The following is a 13,145-nucleotide window of genomic DNA, read 5'->3' on the forward strand; positions in this document are numbered from 1 at the left end:
AGAGGACAGGCGCTGTGCTTGCACAAAGTAAAAGCAAGTCTTTCAAAACCTTTCTGAAGCATGCACAATCAAGACAGTTCTGATTCTTTTTTACTTTTTTACTTTTACTTTTACTTTTTTACTTTTACTTCTTTATTCTTTTTACTTCTTTATTCTTTTTCGTCGGGCCCTGAAAAACTATTTATTTCAACTAGCTGGGCTGGCTTGAGTTAAAATTTAAATTGATTTTAAATTGGGTTGTTTTAATTTACGGCCAAAATATTTAATTATTTTAAACTGCTTTTAAATTTTGTATGTTTTGTTATTTACTTTGGCTGTTCACCACCCTGAGTCCTATTGGAGAAGGGCGGCATAGAAATGGAAACAAATAAATAAATAAATAAATAAATAAAATAAATACTTGTGATCAATTTAAGATTGAAAAATCTAACAACTGTTTCATGTAAAAAAATGGACTGTCCTCAATTCATTTGCAGAAAAAAGGGAAGCGTCTTCCCTGTTTTAAAATGAAAACACATTGTGCACTACTAGACAATGGCTATGGTGGTGCAGTGGTTAGAATGCCATATAGCAGGCTAATTCTGCTGACTGCCAACTGCCGGCAGTTCGATCCTGACCAACTCAAGGTTGATTCAGCCTTCCATCCTTCCGAGGTCAGTAAAATAAGAACCCAGATTGTTGGGGGCAATATGCTGACTCTGTAAACTCATATTAGAGATGTCCGTAAAACACTATGAAGTGATATATAAGTCTATGTGCTATTGCTATTGCTATGGCTGCTGCAGGGGGATAACAAAACTATTTTCTTAAGATTGGAGAGCAGTTTCCCTCGGAGCCTAAATAGTGTAACCCAATTCATAATGGTATCAAGATAAAGAATATGAAGACACAATAGAGTAGACAATAGGAAACTGTTTTTGTTCATGAAATAAAGTACCTCCATCCTATTCATGAGCCAGAATTACTTAGCAGCAGACATTCAGATTAACTATACATTTACCTTTTCAAGTCAAACTGAAGGGCCGTGTCTGAAAATATTTTTTTTCTCACTTTAGTTCAGAATCTGGGCACAAGATGTTTGTTTTCAAATGGCATCTTTCAGTTGAGATGCCTGTTGTTCAAAATCTCTTCAAGCCAGGCATTAAAAAAAAAAAAAAATAGCAAGGTAAAATACAACAATGCATTTAAAATGGAGAGTTAGGTACGGTAGTTTCAGGGTGTTCCCATACCCATCCTAAGAATGATGGGATCCTCCTGCCCTGCACACTTGGCAACCTTGAAAAGTGGCTGTATTTGCATTCCTGTGGCTTTTGCTGGAGTTCCTCCATTGGAGGAGGAATGCTGGGCCAGCCAGGCTGCCAGAAATGTGGTTAACTGGTGTACGCTTGCTTCGTGTTCTGTTCCCTGAGAGGCCTCAAGCAGTGGTAAGGCACACAGTAATTGAAAGCACCATAAAATCCTCCAAGTGAGCATTCCTCATGCCATTACATTTCTGGGTGGTCTATGGGCACTTTCAAATGGCCAGAGGACAACAGCCAAGCCCTCCCCAAGCTGTCAACACCATTGTCGCAACAGCCCGGGATGATACTCATATAATCTCTGAAAGAACAGCCAACTGACATCACATCTGACATCTACTTAGCAGGCAGTTTTGGCCTGGCTGCCCAAAGTCTGGTGCAAGGGTCACATGGAACTCCCAAGGTATTACAAATGGGAGAAACAGAGTTGAGGTGCAAGTGCTAGTGTGAGTTCCTACCAGTAGATCTCTATCAACCCTTTAAGGAAGTCCAGACAACAAACCAAAACCATGAGTCCTAAAACATTATCTTTATTGTAAGATTTCAGTAACAGAACCTTGCAAGTCTGAAAACACTTTTTTTCCCTCCCCTGCCTTAAGTGCTGGCTTAACAACCAGTTCAGTGATCGTGCGCTTCGCTCCACGCTCGTGCACAGTTTTACAAATACTAACCTTCTGTGTTACCACTTGGGAGTAAGACAGCTGAGGCGTGGCAATCCGCTCTGCCGCGCCAATCAGCTGAGAAGATAAAGGTAAGTAAAGTGCAGGGGTAGGTGGGCGGGCCAACCTAATCATCGGAGCAAACCAATTCGCTCCCAGCTGATCGTTGGAGCTACCAGTTCACCCGAACCGGTCTGAACCAGTAGAATCCCACCCTTGCCTGCCTTTACATTCCAGAGAACTAGGGAAAGTCCCTTCTCAGATGCTTTCTACAACCTCATCCCTCCTTTGGGCTCAGGTGTCTTTTGTCAGACCGTTGTCTAACTGTAGATCTTCCTCTTGTCTCCCAAGGCTACCGGTATTTGTGCAGCCATTGCACAAGCATTTCAGATCACAAGCAAAGTGCAGCTTTTGACATTTGAAATTTGGGACAGCTATGCCAGAAGGAAATCAGTTTGGTTGCTCAAAGACACTGATGGCATGGGATTAAAGAAAACCAGCTGCATTGAGGAGCACTGCCCAAACCCTATGTGGAAGTGACATAGTGTACCTAGAGATGCAAGGACTATGCAGTGTTGGATGAGGCAGTTCAGTTTGAAGGTGATTCAAGCAACTTATCCCTTGAATTGAAATTTGAGTCTGGTCTGTAAGGCAATTTAAAGTGATGAGTTGGATCAGATGTCCTTGAATCATATTCAGTGCACTAAAAGCTGGCTAGGAAAATTCTGGGAGTTGAGTCCACAGATCTTAAAATTGCAAAGGTTGAAATCACTGCTTTAATGGGATGGCTTTCAACTTTTTTCATCTTACCACACAGTTCTCATACAGAGGACTTCTGGGTCACAGAACTAGAAGTCCCATGTCATGGGTTTCTGGGATTCAGGCTAAGAAATAGGGGTAGTCCATCCAGTCATGTCATGGAGACAGAATTCTATCTGCACAACACTTCCTATCATTATTTTTTTTTGGCTTGCTGAATTGGCACATCTATGAACCTTTCATGGCACACAAACCAGGGCAAAAGACAAAAGATATGTGAGGAACAAGCTTGAAATCCAAACTGTGAGGTTGTTTTCCAATGATCTGAAAATGAAAATGTTCTGAATGCTCAGCTGAAAGACAAGACATCTGAGTCTTAATCTTTTTTATGGTAAAGCTCTGGACTATCTAATTTCTGGCAATAGCAATAGCATTTAGACTTATATACTGTTTCATAGTGCTTTACAACCCTTTCTAAGCAGTTTACAGAGTCAACATATTGCCCTCAACAATCTGGGCCCTCATTTTACCCACCTGGGAAGGATGGAAGGATGAGTCAACCTTGAGCCTGGTGTGATTCGAACTGCCAAATTGCAGGCAGCCGGCAGTCAACAGAAGTAGCCTGCAGTATTGCATTCTAACCACTGTGCCACCACAGTGCATGGTGATGTTCTTCATTTTCATTCTCATAATGAAACATTTCCCAGACTCAAAGATGAGATGCCAAGCCAAGCTGCCAAGAAACAAATGGTCAGAAGGTAAAAGGATAAATTTAAATCTTTTAAGATCTCCGTTTTGGAAAATTCGTGAGCTACATCATAAGGACCCATTAAATGGCATCCTTCCGCATCACCAATGAGCCAATGAGCCATGCCAACCAGCTTGCCAACTCTGAAAAACAAACAGTCCAAGACTGATGAAGTCTTTGATTTTTAATAAGAGTCTACTTTTTAAACAGTTTTTGGAAGTTTTTATTTTTAAGTTGGAGCAGAGTACTTTTCTCATTGGTCAGGCATAACATCTGGTTGACTATTTTATCAGATCTCTTCACTGTTGATTCTTGAATCACAAAGTAAGAGGAGATTTTGGTTGATTTGCACATCCCTAACATATGATTAATACCCAACACCTTTTTCTTTGTTCTGTGTTATCTGCCAAGTGAATGCTTCCTTTTCTTAAAATTAGATCATTTCCATTTTGCTTCCACCATGACAGAAGAGGTCAATTTGGACTAGAGGTTGTGTACAGATGGCCTTTCAAACTTTTCCCACCAAATTTATCTGTAGATGGTTTATTTGAATTTCTCCAAATGAAAAAAAAAAAAAAGTCAACATTTTTTAAAGTGGCAGGACATTTCCTAATTGGTAACGGTAACATTGCCACAGACAAAAACACAACATGGAGAAATTCTGTCACAATTTCTTCCCTTGGGATTTAATCAAAGCTAAGGAACATTATAGATCTTTGGAGAAATGGTTATACAATGAAAAACAAGAACTTAATGTTCAAACGCTGCCCCCTTTGAACACCCCTCCATGCATTTCAAATTTCTTTTCTTTGATAGAAATTTCAAAAACAAATTCTATTTCATCTAATTCCTCTGTTCAGTAAAAACTTGGAAAAGTTTTCCTTCCCCTACTTAGGTACCTAGCTTCTACCATATGAATGGTAGAAATAGCAGTTGACATGACAATCTGTTTTGTCATACACAAGCCAGGGAGGCAGCGACCATTTCCCAAGGCATATTTCTTCTCTGCCCGCTTACAATAAAGAACCCATAATTTTGAATACAGAGTTTGGATTCTGGAGCCAGTACATATTATGCGGAGCTATAATTTTCTGATGTATGCAAGAATTTACTGAAAAAGTCACCTTATTGTCCCCTCTTTCTGTTATGTTTTGGAAAGTTCTCTATTACTAAGAGTCCTCTAACTCTTAAAAGGGCCTCTTACAGACCATAGATGTCTCTTCATACCTGGGGCCTTCATCTCTGTAGAAGAAGCTCATTGCTGGATGCCTCTATTCAGGGTGCTACAAATAAGGTTCATGAGAACATTAAAACTTTGATGAGTTCACTGGCAATTTTTCACATTTTTCTCTACATAACTTTCTCCTGAGTTTCAGTCCCCAATATTTTGCTTGGGGGTAAAAGTATCCATGCAACATCTTTCTCACTGTGCAGAAAATGTCTTTACCAACACATGATACTCTACTCCTCCTACTCCTAGTTTGAGTCTGGTTAGAATGCAGAAGTGCAGGCTAACTCACTATTCACTGCCAGGAATTCAATCCTGACTGTCTCAAGGTTGACTCAGCCTTCCATACTTCCGAGGTTGGTCAAATGAGGATTGTTGGGGGCAATATGCTGACTCTGTAAACCACTTAGAGAGCACTGTGGAGCGGTATATAAGTCTAAGTGCTATTGCTAATATTAGGTTTTTAGGTTCTTTTAATTTAAAAAATGATTAGGGAGATAGCATTCTGCAAAACAAAGACTTCAGTAGGTTATTGTTACTCATTTTGCAATATGGTATCTATGAGCCATAGTTTATATTTAATTAATGCCATTATTAATTTTAGAAACTTAGAATTTTACTAAGAACAAACATTTACACCTCAGTTTATATTTAAATTGAAGTAAATTAGTCTTTACAACCATTTTCTGTCGGTACTCTCATCCTCACTCAAATGAGTACAAATTCACATTATTCATTAGAGCTCTTAATAACATATGTAGTGACTTTTTGACAGGGCTATAAAGGATAAGCTGCAGTAATACAGAATTTAAGAGGCTGGTCATTACTTGATGTAAATGCAAATGTTTTAAACCAAGTGCTTTGTTCAAAACATTCTTCGGTGACAATTGTCCATATGGGAACACACTATTGATTTCATTCCAGATTAAAAAAATAGCACTTTAGCTTTTTCTGAAGAAGGACTTGTTCTGAAATAAGCTCTTTTCTCTGGTAACTTTGAAGCATTCGTCCTTTCTTTTCCATTGAATTGTCAGCATTGCCTTATATGAGGTAGGCAGAAACAAAGAGAAGAAAGAATACCAAGGCTACGATATTTCATGCAGACACCATTTGGAAATAAGCTCAGTTAAAATCATAAGGACAAAATAACTACAGTTCTATGCATATTTAATTCACCAGGACATCTGATTACTTATTCTTGAGTAATGTGCTTACCATCTCCTATGCCATGACCTCAAACAGCAGAAGGGTGCTGTTATCTTCATAACTGTCTCAAGAATATCTAACCTGTTAATAAAAAAGATAGAAATGTTGGTAGTACATCCACTCCTCCTTCCTTCAGATTATCATAAAGTACTGTATTTTTCGGACTATACGACCCACTGGAGTATAAAACACATCTAGATTTCAAAGAGGAAAACAAGAAAAAAAATGTTCTTGGCCTCTGTGTGTCCGGTTTTTTCCCTCCCTGGCCCCCAGGAGCACTCTGCAGGCCTCACAAACCCTCTGTGCATCCCATTTTTATGAAAAACGGGCCCATTTTTGGCCTACCTAACCCCCCGTGTGTCCTGTTTTTGCCCTCCCCAGCCCTCAAGAGCATTCTGTAGGCCTCCCAAACCCTCTGCGTGTCCCGTTTTCACAAAAAGCGAGCCCATTTTTGGCCTCCCAACCTCCCCCCATGCGTCCCGTTTTTGCCCTCCCCAGCCCCCAGGAGCACTCTGCAGGCCTCCCAAACTCTCTGTGTGTCCCATTTTTGTGAAAAACAGGCCTGTTTTTGGTAAAAATGGGATGCGCAAGGGGGTTTCGGGAGGCCAAAAACAGGCTCTATTCAGTCTATAAAATGCACCGACATTTCCACCCACTTTTTTCAGGGGGGGAGTGCGTCTTATAGTCCAAAAAATACAGTAGTTTTCTAATCTATAATCCATAAATATTTCAAAATATTTATTTTTATTTTCATACACATGCACACAAAATATATAGTATATATTTCCTCTTTTGTTTCAATTTATTATCAGAATTCATTTATGATATTCGTGTCTGGAAGAAAAACAATAATCTGTTCATTTTAATGTCCATCAATTATTTACTTCTTAGGGCTTACCTTTAATCTAAAATGACTATGAGTGAGCAATTCACCTCCTTCCTTTTCAACAAAAACAATGAGGAAGAAATATATAACAAAAAAGAGAGAGAAATTTCAACTAAATTAGGTTAAATATAACAATCCGAAGAAGAGTTAAACATGAAAGCATGAATGAGGCAACTGCTCTGATCAGTTCCACTCTCGTAAAAAATTAGATTTTAATGGCCATTTTTCTGAAGCCCAACTGGCTAATCTGATCCCAGGAAGTAACCTGGTCCAAAGAAAAGGTAATTTCTGTTGAAAAGGCTTGACCTCATGGAAATGACAACTCTTAAGAGAAGATACTGTACTTGAAGTAAGCCTATCAATCTTGATCAGTGGTGAAATCTAAAAAAAATTCCTACTGGATCTGTGGGTGTGGCTTGATGGGCGTGGCTTGGTGGGGGGTCATGTGACTGGGTGGGCGTGGCTATGTAGTCATGTGACTGGGGTGGTCAAAAGACAGAAACTCACTTTAACAATGTCCTGCTGGAGCAGAGGGTTGGACTAGATGACCTCCAGGTTCCTTCCAGCCCTGGATTGATTGCTGTGCTCTTTCAAGGTATCCTCTGAAGCTGCTTCTAGTGCCAGGTTTGTGGTCCTTCCTTCCTCTCCTTTTTCCCTCCCTCCCTCCCTCCCTCCCTCTCTTTTTCTTTCTTTCTTTCTTTCTTTCTTTCTTTCTTTCTTTCTTTCTTTCTTTCTTTCTTTCTTTCTTTCTTTCTTTCTTTCTTTCTTTCTTTCACAGCATCCCCACTCCACCCCCATTTTTGGCCTACCAGGCTTCAGGGAAGACTCCTGGAAGCAAAAATGGACCCTCCCCACCCCCTGTTTTTGGCCTAGCAGGCTTCAGGGAAGTCTCCTGGGAGCAAAAACGGACTTCCCCCAATAGGTATTAAAAATTGCTTTAAAAAGTAAAAAAAAAGTTCTGAGGATCGTGCGGCACAGCGGATTGTCACCGCTGATTGTCGGAACTTTTTTTTTACTTTTTTAAAGCATTTTTTTTTATTACCTATTGCCTGAATGGGTAGTAAAAAATGCTTTAAAAAAGTAAAAAAAAGTTCCGACAATCAGCTTTTTTTTTACTTTTTAAAGCATTTTTACTACCGGTTCAACGAACCAGTTACATTTATTACTACCGGTTCAGGCAAACCAGCCCGAACTGGTAGCATTTCACTCCTGATCTTGATCTTATTGACTGGACAGAATCCTTAGATGGAGATGGTTATTTGTCAAAAGGCCAAAGATAGCTTCTGCTAGATCCACAATCTAGCCCTTAGATTCTTTTTTTCTTTCTTTTCTCTGACTGCTTTTCCCATCTCAAGCACAGGTTTTGTGCATTTAATATAATACAGTGAAAATCAATGATTTTCATTGTTACTGTTCTGATAAATAGATACTAAGACTGAGCAAAGTTTTAAGGTAATATAACCGCCTTAAAAGCAAAGCCACCATGGTGTTTTGGGTTGTTCTGCTTCAGTGGTGGGTTCCTCCTGGTTCGGTCCGGTTTGGCCGAGCCGGTAGCGGTGACGATATGACATCACCGAACTGGTTCTGCCCCCCCTCCACCCCCCTTATTCTTACCTTTTATTTGGCCCCACCCCCAATCTATTGCTGCCTCCCGAGTCCCAGCTGATCAGCTAGAAGGAAAAAAACTGTTTAAACTCTTGCTGCGGGGCTTCAAAGGGCCGCCCTACAGCTGATCAGTGTTAAAAGGCAGTGTGGTGGTAGACCAGTGCCTCCAAAAACAAATGAGTAGACCGGTACAGCTCTGCAAGCAGTTAAAAGCCTGGTAGACCAGTAGCTTTGCTAAATCCTAAAGAATTGTCACATGACCATCAAGCCGTGCCCACAAAATAAGCCACGCCCACAGAACCGGTAGGAAAAAATTTTAGAACCCACTCCTGTTCTGCTTGCATCACCCTTCTTAGCTTTCTTCTGCAGAGCTCACACTGTGGAAAGAAAACTAGAGACACTTTCTTCTGTTGCACTGACCAAACACTGGGTGGCTTTACTAAATACTGCAGGAAATTCTAGCCTGCACTGATGCTGCTCAGCTTGGAGCTCATGTGCCAAATATCTTCCAGACCAGTTGAGTTGTGGGCAATCCCTGTAGTGCCCTGAAGCCACCTAGCTGGAGTAACTTTAGAACACACAGAAAATCTTCCAGACTGAGTGGTTTCAGTAAATACCATTGCACTGAGAGAAGTCTTCTCTTTAGCATTGGCTCAAAACAGTTCAAAATACATGGATCTCATTTCTTCTCTTTCATGAAAGAAAGAACATCACTCAGAGGCCAAGTCTCTGTCTTTAAGTGAATTTAAGTAGCTTTGCACAGGAATATTAATATTAAGAAAGGATACATCTGCATTTTTATCTTGCAGCCATAGTTTAAGTGGAGTACCTACTTTATATGAAATTATCTTAGGTTAAATCTCTGGTCTTTCCAAACTAAACTGGAATAAAGTTTAGCGGACTGGGTTCTTGGAGAGCATGGCTTCACATATTGGCTAGATGCCATGTAGTTTCCTTTCAGTGGTTTAGCACTGAAAACTCAGCCAACTTCGTGTTGTAAAGCACAGTGTGCTATATGAACACTGCCGATTATGGCTTCTTAATAAGCCATAATTAACAGGGTATGACTTAGTATGACCGTGACCAGAGCTGGTATTCAGCAGGTTCTGACCAGTTTTGGAGAACTGGTAGAGGAAATTTTGAGTAGTTCGGAGAACCGGTAAATACCACCTCTGACTGGCCCCGCCTCCATCTATTCTCTGCCTCCCGAGTCCCAGCTGATCGGCAGGAAATGGGGATTTTTGCCGTATTCTTCCCCTGGAGTGGGGAGGAAATGGAGATTTTACAGTATCCTTCCCCTACCATGCCCACCAAGCCATGTCCACCAAGCCACGCCCACAGAACCGATAGTGAAAAATTTTGAATCCCACCATTGCCACGAACCAAATCTAAGTTTGAGTAAGAGACAGACTAAGTCACTATTTTATATTCCTAAAATAGTACATGAGAGTTTTCCTTACTTCTAGTATTAATGCAGCAACTTCTGTCCTCCAGATTAGAAGCTTCTATTTATCCTCCTCGATCTCTGAGTGTTTACAATATATTTTAGGGGATGTTTTTCAGATGGCTCTATTGTTCTTCATCCGTCTGCAGCCTCCTGCTGTTCAGTCTTAAGCAGCCACCTGGGCTTTAATGGCAGTGTGGGAAACTCATATCTTTGGTGTAACAAAGGTATGCAGAAGTGCTGAAATTGTAGTCTTTTTGAAAGGCCTTTCCTCCTACAAAGAATATCAACCTTGCATTCACCTAACTCATACCCTGTTTCCCCCAAAATAAGACATCCTCTGATAACAAGATCAATCGGGCTTTTGAGAGCATGGCAATAAGGCCAAGCACTTATTTCAGAGTTCAAAAAAATATAAGACAGGGTCTTATTTTCAGGGAAACCTGGTACTTTCCTGAAATTGGTTTCCTTTTTCTCTCCTTAAATTTAATTACTTACATTTACTTTGTAGTGGTAATTTAGACGTAAAAAATTGTTATGTCCGTGCAGGCATGAGCAGAGACTTTTCTTCTGCCATGCAGGTGTGGGACATATTTTAATGTTATTGGTTAAAGGCTGATAGTTTTCCTTTAGAAGGGGCTATCAGCCGGAAATTGCATGTTGGTTTTACTGAGTCATTGTCTGCAATAAACATGGCTGTTTGAAGTTTGGCTCCTCATCTGTATTCCTAGTCCCCATACATTCCATTGGCCACAAAGGTGGGATGTGTGGGGAGTAGGAATACAGATGAGTATTGATGATTTGACCTGCAGATAGAATGTGTCTGCGTAGAAGCAATCAGGATTTCTTCTGTAATGAAAACCAGAGGGACCTAAATTACTCCAAAAGGTCTGAAAACTACTTCAAATACTGGCCTAATGTTTTGTGGGTTTTTTTAAAAAAAAATCATGAACATGTGCATTCAGTGCTGTTTACCTTTATTACAGAAATCTTATTTTGCTTGCTCAAATCCCCCTTGTGCAGCCAACCTTTACTATTCCCTGCCATCAATTTCCCGCATCAGGCACCTATTCATTTTTCTTGCTAGCCTCAAAGCTTTCATCTGGTTCAATTAACATGTGTTCAGCTTTGGTTTTAATCATAAAAAAAAAAGAAAAGACAATCTTCTTGTGGATTAACAAAGGAACGGTTTGCTTTTAATTCTCTCTATGTCTAAAATCCCCTTATATAATGCTATTTTCTGGTTAACTTATGATTTGATTTATATTTATATATAACAAGCATTTAAGCAATGAGAATAGAATAGAATAGAATAGAATAGAATAGAATAGAATAGAATAGAATAGAATAGAATAGAATAGAATCAGGGCCGGATTTTCCTATAGGCTAACTAGGCTTCAGCCTAGGGCCTCAAGATCAAGAGGGGCCCTCAAGATCAAGAGGGGCCTACATTCAAATTGTTAGCAAAATTAAAATTACACTTTCACTATAGGTGAAAGGGCCTCATAAGTGGAATAGCCTAGGGCCTCTTTTCATCTAAATCCAGCCCTGAATAGAATAGAATTCTTTATTGGCCAAATGTGATTGGACACACATGGAATTTGTCTTGGTGCATACACTCTCAGTGTAAATAAAAGAAAAGATATATTCATCAAGAATCATAAGGTACAATACTTAATGATAGCCATAAGGTACAAATAAGTCATCAAATCATATTAGGAAAAAGTCAGTATAAATCATAAGGATACCAGCAACAAGGTTACAGTCATACAGTCATAAGTGGGAGAAGATGGGTGATAGGAATGATGACAAGAATTATAGTAGTGCAGACTTAGTAAATAGTAAATTAGTAAATTAATATCCAAAGTATCTTATTCTATACTGCAAATTTGAGGCATTGCCATATGTGTTCATGGTGAGAGGAAACAAACTTCCTTTTTAGCAACTTTCTTTTTTCAAGCAGCTTCAGTTTCACATCAGATCTCCCCTATTGAGATTGTAGTTGATTAGTTAAAATATTTCATCTGAAAAGAGGGTAAGAGTCCAAGTTAGCTTTGACCATACCAAGGGGGATATAATTTAGATGCAGCAGTGTCTAAATCAAATCTCCCACTCTCAGGCCACCCGCAAGCCACGCCCACCCCAGCTCCATGAATGGGAAAAACATCATGAAATGCCACGTGACGGCAACGTGATGCGGCGAGTTTGACACCTGTGATTTAGAGGGAGACAGGCAAGGCTGTAAGGTTTCTTCCTTGATTATACTCAGCTACCCTTTTTTTAAACCAAACAGGCTCCAGAGACCTTCCAGAAGATGAAAGGTTAGGGTTGAAGATCCCCGAGGTTCTCTGACTGTCAGTTGCTGACTCAGCATTAAAACCTTGTTGGCTGGACACAACCACCCAGAAGCAGGCACAGTGGAACAGATCTCCATCAGCATAGAGTCCAGAGGTGGTATTTATCTGGTTCAGACCGGTTCTCCCAAACCAGTACCGGAAATCACGGATGGGCCTGCCCACCTGCCCACCCGCCCTGGCTCTATGCTATCCTATTTAGGCACATTTTTGAGGCCGGGCGCATTTATTTTATTTATTTTATTTTATTGAATTTCTATACCGCCCTACTCCCGAAGGACTCAGGGCGGTGAACAGCCATGAAATAAAACACATACAAATACAAAATTTAAAATCGAATAAAATGAATTACATAAATTTGGCTGAATTGATACCCATAATTTAAAATACCCATATTTTAAAATACAGTAAAAATTTAAAATTTACACTTAAAAGGGAGAAGATTTAGGCGAGGCCAGCTTGATGAAATAAAAGAGTCTTCAGCTCGCGGCGGAAGGTGCGCAGATCCGGAATCCTCCGTATCTCTGGGGGGAGCTCATTCCAGATCGTCGGTGCCCCCACAGAGAAGGCTCTCCCCCTAGGGGCCGACAGCTGACATTGTTTGGCCGACGGCACCTGGAGGAGCCCCTCTCTGTGGGAGCGTACTGGTCGGTGGGAGGCTATTGATGGTAGTAGGCGGTCCCGTAAGCATGCGCAGAGGGTGCACGTGTGAGCAAAGTGCATGCGCAGAAGGCCAGGCGCGTGTGCAGAAGGCAGGCGTGCGAACCGGGCGCGCACACGCACGAAGCAAGCGTGCACACACGGGGCAAACTGGTAGTCACATAATGTGAAACCCACCGCTGATAGAGTACCAGCAGAAGACCCTGTTCAGAACATCCTCATATTTGGAACTGACCTGCAGTTGCGCCTTGCTGGAAGATTCAACCGATGGGAAAACTGAAGTAGCACAATTAGGAGT

This window comes from Pantherophis guttatus, chromosome 2 (genome assembly GCF_059756535.1).
Source record: "Pantherophis guttatus breed Tessera chromosome 2, ASM5975653v1, whole genome shotgun sequence".
In the NCBI taxonomy this organism is placed as follows: domain Eukaryota; kingdom Metazoa; phylum Chordata; class Lepidosauria; order Squamata; family Colubridae; genus Pantherophis; species Pantherophis guttatus.